The sequence below is a fragment of the Phascolarctos cinereus genome, unplaced genomic scaffold, assembly GCF_003287225.1.
Source record: "Phascolarctos cinereus isolate Bilbo 61053 unplaced genomic scaffold, phaCin_HiC Scaffold_3;HRSCAF=262, whole genome shotgun sequence".
NCBI classification, from domain to species: Eukaryota; Metazoa; Chordata; class Mammalia; order Diprotodontia; family Phascolarctidae; genus Phascolarctos; species Phascolarctos cinereus.
Window position 1 is genome coordinate 111,523,108 of NW_027555736.1, and position 14,008 is coordinate 111,537,115.

The following is a 14,008-nucleotide window of genomic DNA, read 5'->3' on the forward strand; positions in this document are numbered from 1 at the left end:
AGCCCACCCTTATTCAGAGGGTGACTTACAACTACTCTATGCAAATGACTATTGAGATATATGTACATATATGTGTACATATATGTATATATGATCAGGAGATATATAGATATAGATAAGCTGAAAGTGGAGAGTGGAATTTAGGGGATGTATATACATACATGTGTATAAAGATATCTATCCTCTATGTAGATATCTCTGTATAAACACATGTATGTGTATGTGTACATTTGTGTATAGATATCTATGATATGCATACATATATTTCCATTATGAAAATGGAGAATGGAGCTTAGGGGATATATATGTATATATACACACACATACTACACAGACACACATATATACACCTATGTGTATATGTGTGTGTGTGTGTGTGTGTGTGTGTGTGTGTATATAAAATATATATCCTCTGGCCTCTTAAAAGTAACAAGTACCAAACTAAAATTCATCAGCATTCCCCCCAAAATCTGTTCCCTCCCTGTTTGCCTATTTCTGTTGATAATACTCTTCCTCTCCCCACTCCTCAATCCAATCAATAGCCAAACATATAATCCAAAACATATGAATTATATTTCAGAAATGTCTCTCCATTCACACAGCCACTACCCTAATTCAGACCCTCATTACTTTTTACCAGAACAACTATAATAGCCTCCAAATTGGTCTTTCCCTCCTTCTGCTCTCTCCTACCTTCAATCCAATCCTCACAAAGCTGCCAAAATAATATTCTTAATGCAGAGATTTGACCATGGCATTTGTATTCTCCAAAACAAAACAAAACCCCCTCCAAAATCAAAAATCTTCAGTAGCTTCTCATTGCCAATATGATAAAATGTAAATCACTTAGCCTGTAATCTGAGGCCCTCCACACTGTCTCCAGCCTACCTTTCTAGCCTCATTTCACATTACTCCTTTTCACAAACTCTGTGTTCTAGTCAAACTAGTCCACAAGCTTCTCCTCAGGGTGCTGATAGGCCAACTAGGAAGAGGCACATGGATGCTCATGTTCATAGCTGGGAGTAACCAATTATAATCCTGGTGAGATGAAAGACCACCAATCCTTACCATCTGCCCTGCCAATTTGACCTAAAGTTCACTGAGTCTTTTGATCTGTCCTGCTTTTGAGCACCCTCGAAAGCTCTAGGCACTGTCATCTTACCTACTGGTGCTATCTTAGGACCTTTGCCTCCTCCCTGAAGTTGGGATTCTTGTTATCTCTTGACTCCCCTACTTAGAACATGAACTCTTGAGAAAAAGCTCTGCCTCTTTTTCATATTTACATCCCCAGCACTTAGTACAATGCTTGGAAAATAATAAATTCTTAGTTTTTTCATTTATTTACTCATTCATTCATTTCATCATCCTGACCTTTCTCAATTCCATGCAGTCCTCCAAGCCTGGGAGGCAATCCCTCTATGTCTCTGTCTAATTTAAATCATTCTCTTCCAACACCACCTAGCTTAGGAACCATATCTTACCTTTCTAGTCTTCTTATACTTTACTCCACCCACTCTTTCATCCAACAACAATGGCCATCTTGCTGCTCCTCATATACAACATGCCATCTTGTGACTCTAGGCTTTTTCACTGCTGATTCCCATGCCTAGAATAGTTTCTTTCCTCATCTCCACCTCCTGGTTTCCAGACTTCCTTCATGTCTCAGCTCAAATTCCACTTTCTACAGGAGGCCTTTTCACTTCCTCATGTTCCGTACCATCCCTCCCCCCCTTCAAACTGTTGATGTTTTCTCTCAGAAATGACCTTCTATTTGCACTCTATATAGCTTCCATATATGTAGCTATTTTTATATTGTTTCCCCCATTAGAATGTAAACTCTTTGAGAGCAAGGACTGGGTTTTTGTCTTTCTTTGAATTCCTAGTGCTTATCATGGTTCCTGGCACATAGTCAATGTTTAATAAATGCTTGTTGACTGATGGACTTCTCTATGAAATTTTCTCTGATCCCCCTAGCAAAAAATGATCTCTTCCCTCCTCAAATTTCTCTTACTCTTTTGTCTAGATCAGGGGAGTCAAGTAGAAATGGGGAGCCCTAATCTGTACATAAAGATCACTGTGGGCTGCATATTGACCTAGTTTAAAGTAATATTATCTATGCTTTATTGTATTCTTTTATTTTATTAAATATTTCCCAATTATATTTTAATCTAATCTATGACTGTAATTTTGACACCCCTGGTCTAGACCCCTTCTCCTTCCTCCTTCTTTTTCCTCCCTTATTACATTCTGCCTTGTATCATGGCTATTTTAGTATAGATCTTATCCATGCTAAGAATATTGGCTCATTGACAGCAAGGACCATGTTGGTTTTCAAATCTGTATATCCAGCTCCTACTAGTGCCTTGCACCCATAGATGCTAAATTGTTTGTTGAATTGAATTGCTAAATCTGTTATTTCATCAGAGCTGTATTCTATTTATTCAGACTTCAACCCTTCCATGACTTTTTGTCCTGTAAGATTTTTGTCTGTGCATGTTTTCCAATAAATCTGCAAAAGATCTACCCATCACACTAGAGCTCCTCCTTTTGCTTTTTTACTATCTTGGGGATGTCAGTGTATTATCTGGCTGTCCATTTGTTGTAAGCTTGCCCATTCCTGCAAACAGTTCACAAAGTTTTAGATAAGTGTGAGCCATTATTGTCACTCAGGCTTCTCAAATAACATCAAGACAATTTGTCCTATGAGTAAGGTCTGGCCTCAGTGAGGAAACATATTAAGAGGCAGAAAATATAACTTGTGTGCTCTGTCATGTAAGTAAATAGTTTGTTCCAATTTAGAATCAAAATGCTTGTAGCAGAATTGTCTGTTTAAAAAACTGAAGTTGCTCTCAAAAACCCAATCTATCCACATGCTTCCCTTCACCTTGATTTCTATATTTCTTTGACATTTCCCTGACATTTTACTTTCCAGGTTCTATTTCTCCAACAACTTCTCAGTCTCCTTTGCTAACTCTTCACATTTCAATAAACACTTAGTAAGCACCTACTGTGGGTACTGGAGATGAAGAGACAAAAATGAAACAATCCCTTAGTATCTCATCTTGGACATGATGCTTGAGAAACTATTTGGAGAAAAAGCACTGAAATTGGAGTCAAGAGACCATAGTTTTGCGCTGGGCTGTGCCAGCAATTAGCCATGTAATTTTGGACAAATCACTTCTCTCAGTTTCCTCACCTGTAAAACGCAGGGATTGGACTAGATATGAGGTTCTTAACCTGGGGTTCATGAACTTTTTTTTTTCTCCAAATATTTAGGTAACTATTTCAATACAATTAGTTTCCTTGTTTCCTTGTAACCTTAGGAACTTTATTTCATACTTTGAAAAACATGATTTTGAGGAGGGGTCTTTAAGCTTCACCAGACTGCCAAAGGGGTCCATGACACAAATAAGGTTAAGGATCCCCTAGACTAAATGAATAATAATTTAAATTCAAATAATAATCTAAAATAAAATTCTAATAATAATTAACACTAAAATAATTTTATAGACAAAATAGCATTGATATTATTCTTTAAGATTTATAAAGCAGTTCAGATTTAAGTGCTAATCTAAGTAATCTAATCTTTAGCTCTAAGTGCTAATGTCCTTTGAGCAAACAGAACCAGAAACCCACGTGCTCAGTTGAAAAATGTGGCTCCTTTTGCCCCCTGCTGGATTTTTGCATCATGTGTTGCAGCTAAAGAAACCTGTCATTATCACAGATGCAATTTATTCGTCATACATTCTTTGTTGGCAAGTCATGAAGTTTGGAAGCCAGCCTGAAGAAACAATATATGTCACCCTGTGTACTAGTTTTATAATTAGAACAGATGTGAGGTCAAATCAGAACAGAATATTTAAGCAAAGAAAATTTAGAAAGAAGCCAGGGAAAACAGAAACAACGGGGAGAAACAAGTGGGCAGAGAGGTGTTTAGGGGATTCTTTTGACATAAAGAAGAGGAGATATTGAAGGAAAATTTAAAAGAGAATTTTTTTCAGCCCTTGGGACTTGTATATTTCAGGGAGTACAGAGAGGTTCAGCTGCTATTGGATAACCCTCTATGTGAAAGGATGAATAATTGTAGTTAAAAATAGAAACTAAGGTCATGAAGCTAAAGAAATGAAGGAACTACATGCTCACAGGCCTAGAGCAGACTGAGAAGCAAGCAAAAGATTACCCTTCTCCCTTAAGAGGCTAAGTGTGTATTTTCTTTTATTGTCTTTTAATTTTTTCTAACATCATTTTGAGTTCTGAATTATTTCCCTCTTCTTCCCAAACCTGTGGTAAAGGCCAGCATTTTTTAGATACATACATATATATACACACATTTCATATATATTGAAATATACATATATGCATATATATATACAAAATGTGTATGTGTATATATATAGGTATATATGTATGTGTGTATATATGTGTGTGTTTGTCTATGGAAGCATATACACATACACACTAGATATATGTATATCTAATGTATATGTATGTGCATATATAATAGGTATATATGTATGTGTGTATATATGTGTGTGTTTGTCTATGGAAGCATATACACATACACACTAGATATATGTATATCTAATGTGTATGTATATATATGTATATATGTATGTATATGTATATATGTATATGTGTATGTGTTTGTGTGTGTATGGAACCACATACTACATACTTCCATATATCAGTTCTTTCTCTGGAGGTAGATAGTATTTTCCTTCATAAGTCCTTCATGGTTGATTTGAATGTTTGTATCACTCAGAATAGCTTAGTCATTCAAATACTCTTCCAACAACATTGCTATTATTGTACACAATGTCCTCTTGGTTCTATTCATTTCCCTCTGCATTATTTCATGCAAGGCTTTCCATGTTTTTCTAAAGTCAATCAGCTCATCAATTCTTGCAGCGTGGTAGTATTCCATTCACAATCATATGCCACAACTTGTTTAGCCATTCCCCAGCTGATGGGCATCCCCTCAATTTCCAGTTCTCTGCCACAACAAAAAGAACTGCTATAAATATTTTAGAACACAGAGGTTCTTTTCCTTTTTCCCTGATCACCTTGGGAAACAGACCTAATTGTGGTATTTATTGCCGGGTCTAAGGGCATACAGTTTTATAACTCTTTGGGCAGATTGTTCTCCAAAATGGTTGGATCAGTTCACAGTTCCACCAGTACTTCCACCAATTTTTTCACATCCCCTCCAATATTTGTCATTTCCCCCTTCTATCGTATTAGCCAATCTGATAGGTGTAAGATGGTGCCTGAAAGTTGTTTTAATATGCATTTCTCTGTGTGATGTTTAAAAAGTTCAAGAGACATAGTTTCTGGATAATTTAATCATTTTATTAATACAGCTAGCATGTTATTAATAAAAGAGTCCAGTGGCACTCTCTAATGCCAAAGACTGTCATGGTGGCAGGTTTATGGCTTATCTGCCCTTTGAAGAGGGGTGTTCTGAGGATGGCAATCAACTCTGATTGGTTAAAAATTAATGAGAGAGTGAATATTACAATGAGGGGCTGGACGTATTCTAGTGAACATTGATTATGTCTTTTACTTCTAAATTACCCAGCCTTAGGCAACTTAGTCAAAGAATTTATCCCCACTGAAACCTGAGTAGAACACAATGGGCTTCCCCACCTGGATGGGGTCTAAAGATGATTGTTAGGAAAGCTAATCCAACAGCAGCTAGGTGGTGGTGGAGGTGCAGTGGATAGAGCATTGGCCCTTGAGTCAGGAGGACCTGAGTTCAAATGTGACCTCTCAGACACATAACACTCACTAGCTGTGTGTCTCTGGGCAAGACACTTAACCCAAATTGCCTCGCCAAAGAAAGAAAAAAAAAGTTAGTCGAATCTCATTACCAGCAGTGTCTTTCAGAGACTGAGCTTTTAAAATGAAGACTTTAGAAAAAGGAGGAACTCTGGATCTCCCCAAATCACTGGTTATTAATAATAATTCTTCTTATCTAATCAATGATTTAGAACAGTTTTTTTCATATAACTATATATAGCTTTGATTTCTTCTTCCAAAAGCTGCGTGTTCATATCCTGTGACCATTTGTCAACTGGGGAATGGCTCTTATTTTTACAAATTGGGTGAAGGTGGATACCAAAGGTGGATGAGCAGCCCTGAAAAGGACTGAGCAAGCCCTCACACCAGAGGCGCTAGTCTTCCCTGAACACCCCATGTACCACCTACCACCTGTGTGATGTTGGTCAAATCATTTAATCTTTCCAAGCCTTGATTTCCTCATGTGTAAAATGAGAGAATGGATTAGATGGCTTCTAAGATCTCTTCTAGCTCTAAATCTATGAGCCTAGGAGTGATTATGCCATCTCTCCTGCCCCAAGTCTTTCCTTCGTTAGGCTAATTATTCCTAGTTCTATTCATTTGATTTAGACAACTTCCTCTAGACACACTCTGTCTTGTCAGTGTTCTTCCTAAAATGTTGTCCCCAAAGCTCACTGGTACTCTAGAGGTGGGAGCCTCCTCATTTCTGGCTTAGAGTGAAGAAATTGGCATTTGCTTTTTTTTTTGGCCACCACATTAAGCTGTTAATATATTGAATATGAAATTGGGTAAAATCACTAGTTTTTTTGTTTGTTTGTTTGTTTTTAACACAAACTTCTGTCTGGCCACACCTCCCTCAACCTATGTAGTTGGCTTTTTATATGAAAGAGATAATGAGATAGAAACAAGGGAGGATGAGGAGAGGTATGTTTGAACTATCAGTAAATGTAGCTAGGCTATTCACTCACTGATCACTCACTTACTTGGAGCAGAGCTTAGAAAATATAAGCTTGAGTTGTTAGCACAGTGGATGGAATTGCTGGCAGTATGCTAGATGGTTCAATGATTGCTCCTTCACTGATCTGTGCTGAATGTGGCAGTGTTAGGGTAAAAGCCAATATTTTTCCCTGCAACCTTCCCCCTCCTTAGAAATCCAACAACTCTGGGAGGGTAAGGATGGAATCTGGAATTCCAACATAGTCCTTCTATGAGAGGGTCTGTAGGAACACATGCTTGACCACACCACTAGAGTTTGTTTTATTACTCCCACTTGTGGAATATGGATACTTTGAAACAAAATTGTAGTTACCTCCTGTAATTATCTCCAGATTGTGTATTGGCACACTAATAAAACAATATTAAGTAAATAGAAGAGAGAAAATATGGGCTAAAAAGATAAAGGTCCAGCCTTAGAATCTGGAACAAGTGGGTTCAAATCCTGCTTCTGACATACACTAGTTGTGTGATTCTGTGCAAATTGCTCAAGGTTTCAGTTTCCCAGGCAACTAAGACTAGAAGTTACATAAGAGTTGCAAATTTGCAGCAATGAAGGAATTTCTCACACTTGGAGTCCCTTATACCAACAAAACTGACTGAAAAGAAAAAGTGAATGGGGGGGTAGGTTATTTTATTTATTTATTTATTTATTTATTTATTCATGTTTTTAGTGGTGGGTGTTTACCATGTTGTACCTATATACAATGGGAAGAATGGCAAATTTTTTTTTAGGCAGTTGGGGTTAAGTGACTTGCCCAGGGTCACACAGCTAGTCAGTGTTAAGTGCTTGGTCTGAGGCTGGATTTGAACTCAGGTCCTCCTGATTTCAGGGCCGGTGCTCCATCCACTGTGCCACCTACCTGCCCTCAAATATTTTTTTTAAAAAACATTTCTTGAGTAATTAACTATACTTACTCTTTGTAAAAAGAGCATTTCCCAAACACAAATACCTTCTTTATTTTATATATATATATGTCTATGTAAATATCTGCAACTGTTTCTATCATTAGGTTTACCCAAATGAAAAGCAATTGATGAAAATTTTCTTAAAACCTTTGGTCCATCTACAAAAAGGGCAGCTAGGTGGCACAGTGGATAGAGTGCCAGGAATGGAGTCAAGAAGACTCATCTTCCTAGTTCAAATCTGGCCTCAGACACTTCCTAGCTTTGTGACCATAGGCAAGTCACTTAACCCTGTTTGCCTCAGTTGTTCATCTGTAAAATGGCTTGGAGAAGGAAATGGCAAACCACTCCAGTATCTTTGCCAAGAAAACCCCAAATTGGGTTCCAAAGAGTTGGAAATGACTAAACAAAAACTAAATGTTCACTTCTATTTAGAAATATTTTCTTCTGTAATCAACATTTGAGATGTTAAAAAAAAGAACTGAATGAGAAAAATACTTGTTAAAACCAGACTTAGAAAGTATTTGCTAGTGTAGAAACAGCTTTAATGAAACAAGAGGCAGCATTTTGTTAGGGAATAAATAACAGGAATGGGAATTACGAGATCTTGGTTCCAAACCAGAGGTCATTTAAGCCTTCTGGATTTCAGTTTTCTCACATGAAAAGCGAGGGGGTTAGACAGGGTGATTTTTACAGGGCCTCCTGGCTCTAAAATTTCATAATAATAATAATTTAAATATAATGCTTTAAGTATTTTAAGGTACTTTCTCACCAGAGCCCTGGGAAGTAGAAAGTGAAGGATTATCAGCCTTTGCTCCCCTACACATGAGAAAATTGAAGCTCAGAAAGGTTGGTTATGTCTCAGAAAGGTTATATGTCATACAACTAGTAAGTTTTGGAGCTGACTCCCTTGGCTAGAAGCTTAGATCCCTTCCATTACTTTTTTATACCTCAGTAAGTTTCTACACTAGATAATTTTTTTGTCCTGAGAAAAAACATGGGATCTTTTTACTTAATTAAGACATGTTCACTTGTAATCCCTTTGGAGCAAAGAAAAATGCCAATTATGCTACCTCTAGGGTACTGAAGAAAGATAATTACCTCCTTTATCATTTCCCTGTTTTGCCCTATCTCCTTCTCCATCCAGATAAGAAAGCTTACTTTTTGGCTGTCTATATTTCTGGAAAGACTTTATGTCCATGGAAACCTTAGCCTCTACAACCGCTCTGTTTTCCATCTCCTCTTCTTCTCTCTTAAACTCTACTTAGGAAAAAAAACCACACACCACCAAATGGTTGGTCACATGATTCTGGTTATAATAAAATGAACATACAGTTAGAACTGGAAGGGACATCAGAAGTCATCTAATCCAACCCCTTCATTTTACAGGTAAAGAAACTGAGGCCTGAATAGATGAGGAGATTTGTTTACAGTAACAATCTAGTTGGTGACAGAACTAGGATTAGAGCCCTAGTTCCTCATCCAAGGTACTTTAGATTTAGTATCTATTTCCCATGCTGCCTCCCAACTCTTCTGGTCTCTAGTCTCAGGTTATCTCCTAGCTGCCTTTCTCTTTAGCTTTCATAATTTAGCAGCAACCAAATGGCAGATTTTTTTAATAATCAGGTTATTTTTTTCTTTTCTCCTTCTCCTTGCACTTCCTATTTTCAGACATCTAATGTCAGATTAGAATACACTTCTAAGTAAAGTCTTGTACAGATGGGATTCTCTTTGTACCAAGGCACCAAACCTACTTGCTTCCCCATAGCAGATGAAATCTCTGCTGGGTCTAAACTGGTTGTTCAGATGGGATGGGCTTTCTGGCCTTTGTCTAAATCAGGGGTTCTCTACCTTTTTTATTTCAAGTACCCCTTTGGCAGTCTGATGAAACCTAAGGATTCTTCAGTCATGTTTTTAAATCCATAATATAAAATACGTAGAATTACAAAGGAAACAAATTACATTGAAATACAGTCATCAAAATATTTTTTAAAAAGTTTAGAACCCCTGGTCTAGGTGCATTCTTTACATACTTGATCTTTTGTGAACAAACTGATAGTTACACCAAATTCTATGATAAGTTCATATTCACCAGGAATTACAGGAGAAGAAAAGATGAGGATTATTTTAGGGTTGGAGAGAAGGGCATAGCCTGTCTAGTGGGCTATGGTGGGATTGGGGAGAGGAACAAACTTCAGTAGAATTTTTCATGGTCAAGCTTAAAGGTCACAAGGAGTGAATATATATTTCAATGAAATTATAAATGGCATTATGATTAATACAAATATTTTTTCCTACTAGAGAGGGAAAGAACCTAAAATATACTGTTGGCTTCAATTTATAATAAGAAATAAATGGATTCCATAGCAAGGCTCAGTTCAGTAGTCAACATTACAACTGCAAGCAGTTTGTAAGAGCTATAGCAGCTACCTAAGGCACTGGCCAGGACAAATACCCCTCTGTTATGAAACAGTCCCTTCCTCACTCCTCAGTAAGCCTGGTTGGTTTGACTCCTGGGTGTGACTAGGTGGGTTTGTGTCTTTTCACTGTAAAAAAGATGAAAGATACTTCCTGGCTTCTCCCTAATGGAAGTACAAATCTGAGCCTGGGGTTTAATCCTGAAGTCACTGATCCATAGATTGCTCAGCGGACAGAGCACTGGACCTAGAGTTCCAATTTGGCATTAGATACTTACTAACTGTGTGACCCTGGGCAAGTCAAGTGACCTCTGTCTGCCTCAGTTTTCTTAACTATAAGACGTGAATAATAATAGCACCTACCTCTCAGAGTTGTTATAAGGGTCAAAAGGGATTATAGTGTAGAGCATTAAGTTCTACATGGTATGTAGTAGGTGCCTAATAAATGCTTATTTCCTCCCTCATGTGAAGAAGCAAAATATTTAACTTACAAGCTACCATGACTTTTAAATTACTACTGAGCTTCTGGAAGTCAGAAAAACCCTAAGAATGGACCTTATCAATCAGGCAATCAAAAAGCAATTATGGAGTATTTACTATGTGACTCTATGCTAAGTACTGGGGATACAAAGGAAAAAAAAAAGGAACTTATCATTCCTAAAAAAAAAATGTACATGCAAAGTAGCCTTAGAGGAGAAGGCATTTTCAGTGAGTGGGGGAACCAGGCTGTAATGGGCAGTAAGACTGGGAAGCTAGGGAGAAGTCATGTTGTAAAGAGCTTTAAATGCCAAAGAGAGAGATTATATTTGAACCTAGAGGTGAAAGGTGAACATTGGAATTTATTGAGTGGAGGGAAACAGGGTGACAAGGTCAGGTGTTTGCTTTAAGAAAATCACTTTGCTAGGTGTGTGGAGGATGAGGTGGAGGTGGGAGAGATGTAAAGTAGAGGATCTAATTAGGAGGCTACTACAATATTCTAGGCAAGAGGTGATGAGAGCCTGAACTAGAGTGGTGAATGAGTGAAGGGAACATATTCAAGAGATGTTGGAGAGTAAATAATTACAAGATTTGTCAACTGATAGGTGGAGTGAGGGGAAATGAGTCAGGACAATATGGGGGGTGTGAATCCAGGTAACTGGAAGGATCATGATGTTCTGGCCAGTAGTGGTGAAATTAAAAAAAAAGTGTCTTGAGGGTGGGATGGGGAGAGGGAATGAATTATGTTTTGGACATTTTAGGTTGAATTACCTGTGCGACACTGAGTTCAAAATATACAATAGGTGGCTGTGATGCTGGACGGGATTAAGGAGAGATATTAAGACAGTATATGGAAATCTTGGAATAATCTGTATATAGATGGTAATTGAACCCATGGGAACTAATGAAATCACCAAATGAGAGACCATAGAGAGAAGGGCAAAGAGGGCCTACAACAGAACTTGGGAGGATACCCACAATTGGCAGCAGAGACATGGATGAAGATCCAGCAAAGTGGAGTGAGAGGTGGGAGGAGAACCAAGACAGAGCCAAGTCAAGAGCACTCAGAGAGGAGAGAATATCTAGGAGAAGGTGGTGATGAAAAGCCATTAGATGATTTGATATGACAATTAAGAGATTATTGATAATTTTGACCAAAGATCATTCAATTGAAGCATTTAACACCAGGATAATGGTTTAGAAATTGATACTACATATGATTTTTAAAAGTTGATTTCTATATATTTATACTACATCAATATAAATAATTTAAGAGGGTACACACGCTTTATTCCCCAGTAATTATAAAGAAGAAACTGTTAAATATGCATAACAACATTATCTGATTCAATGTTTTAAAGCTCCTTTGTTATATGTTTGATTTGAGAATTTCCTCTGTAGCCTGTATCTTAGAGAGCTGGTTTCCTGTCTTGGTGCACTTTAAACATTTGTGTAAATATCTCCAACTTCAACTAGGGTCAACAAGCAGCCTATTAAAAAAAGGCATAATTCCCCAATAGGTGAATGGTCAAAAAATATGAACAGTTTTCAAAAGGAGAATTGTAAACTCTCAACAACTTTATTCAAAATTGCTCCAAATCACTAATAATAATATGAATACAAATCAAAACAATTCTGAAGTTTCACCTCATATCTCTCCAAGAGGCAAAGATGATAGAAAGATAGAAATAGTCAGTGTTGCAGGGGCTGTGGCAAAACAGTTGCACAAATAAAATATTGGTGGAAATGTGAATTGATCCAGCTCCTGAAAAACTATTTGGAAATATACAATAAAATTGATTAACCTGTTCACACACTTTGACCCAATAATCCCACTACTGGGCATAAACCACAAAGCTTTCAAAAACAGGAAATCCCCCCTATATATCAAAATATTCATAGCAGCATTTTTTTTGTAGCAACAAAAAACTGAGTGGTTGCCTATCTATTAGAGAATAAACAAATTATGACATGTCATTCTCTAACTCAGTAAACTGTTATTATATGTATGATCAAATATAAACTCCTCTGCTTGGCATTTGAAGCCATTTGCAACCTGGTTCCAACCAACCTTTTCAGACTTATGTTACTCTTCTCCATCCTGTGGTCCAGAAAAATTGGTCTTACTGATGTTTCTGTCATATAAAAGTCCACCTCATGTTTCTGTACTTTTTGTATAGGCTCTCCCTTATGTCTGGAATGTATTACCTTTTCATTGTTGCCTCTTAAAATCTCAAATTTCGTTCGAAGCTCTTCCCAAGCATTACCTTCTAAATGAGGTCTTTCCTTATCTCCCCAGCTGCTAAGTCTTGCTTTCTCATGAATTACTATATATTTATTTTGTATGTTCTTTTTTTTTTTGCTTTTAAGCAACTGGGGTTAAGTGACTTGGCCAGGGTCACACAGCTAGTAAGTGTCAAGTGTTTGGTTCGAGGCTGGATTTGAACTCAGGTCCTCCTAACTTCAGGGCTGGTGCTCTATCCATGGCACCACCTAGCTGCCCTCTATTTTGTATGTTCTTGTAAATGTATGTGTTGTCTCCCTTAATCAATTATGAGCTCCTTGAGGGTAAAAATTACTTCATTTTTTTCTACTTCGAATTCCCAGAGCCTCACACATTACCTGGGACATAGGAGGTACATAATAAAAAGTGTAATGGAATACTATTGCTCCATAAGAAATGGTTAATATGAGGAATTCAGAGAAACATAAGAAGACTTGTATGAATTGATACAGAGTAAAATAAGCAAAACCAAGAGAACAATATGTACAATGACTATAATAATATAAAAGAAAACAACATTAAAAGGCAGTATAGCTCTGATTAATTATGATGACAAATCTTATTTCAGGAGCACTGAAGATATATCTTGCTCCTTTTATCAAAAATGTGGGGGCACCTCAGATATGGAATGTAGCATATGTTCTCAGATACAGTCTTGTATCTGTTGGTTTTTCTTAAATGTTTTTGTTACAAAGTAGAGTTAATTTGTTTGTATTTGGAGTTTGGGAATGGAGTGAGACCAGAAATAATTTTGCCATAACAAAAGCATCAATAAAACTTAAAAAAAAAAAGGCAGAACCATCATCTCTGTTCCTGGATAGAGAGTATATTCTATTGTGAAGTAGCTAATTCAATTTCTCTTTATTAAGTGAGGAAAAAATGGATTAACTAAACAGACAAATAGAATTAGAGACATAGAATGTTAAAAGTTAAGAATCTCAGATCAACCATTTGAAACCATAAGCAAGGAAATTATTGTTGCTAAAATACAAATGTATTAGTAGCACAACAAAGTTGCTGGTCTTTTCTTAATTTGAATTTTTTAAAATTATGAACTAGAAAATCATAACAAACAATCATTTTCATATGCAAAGGCTAGAAAATGGGGATTATATATAAAACTATGCATCTA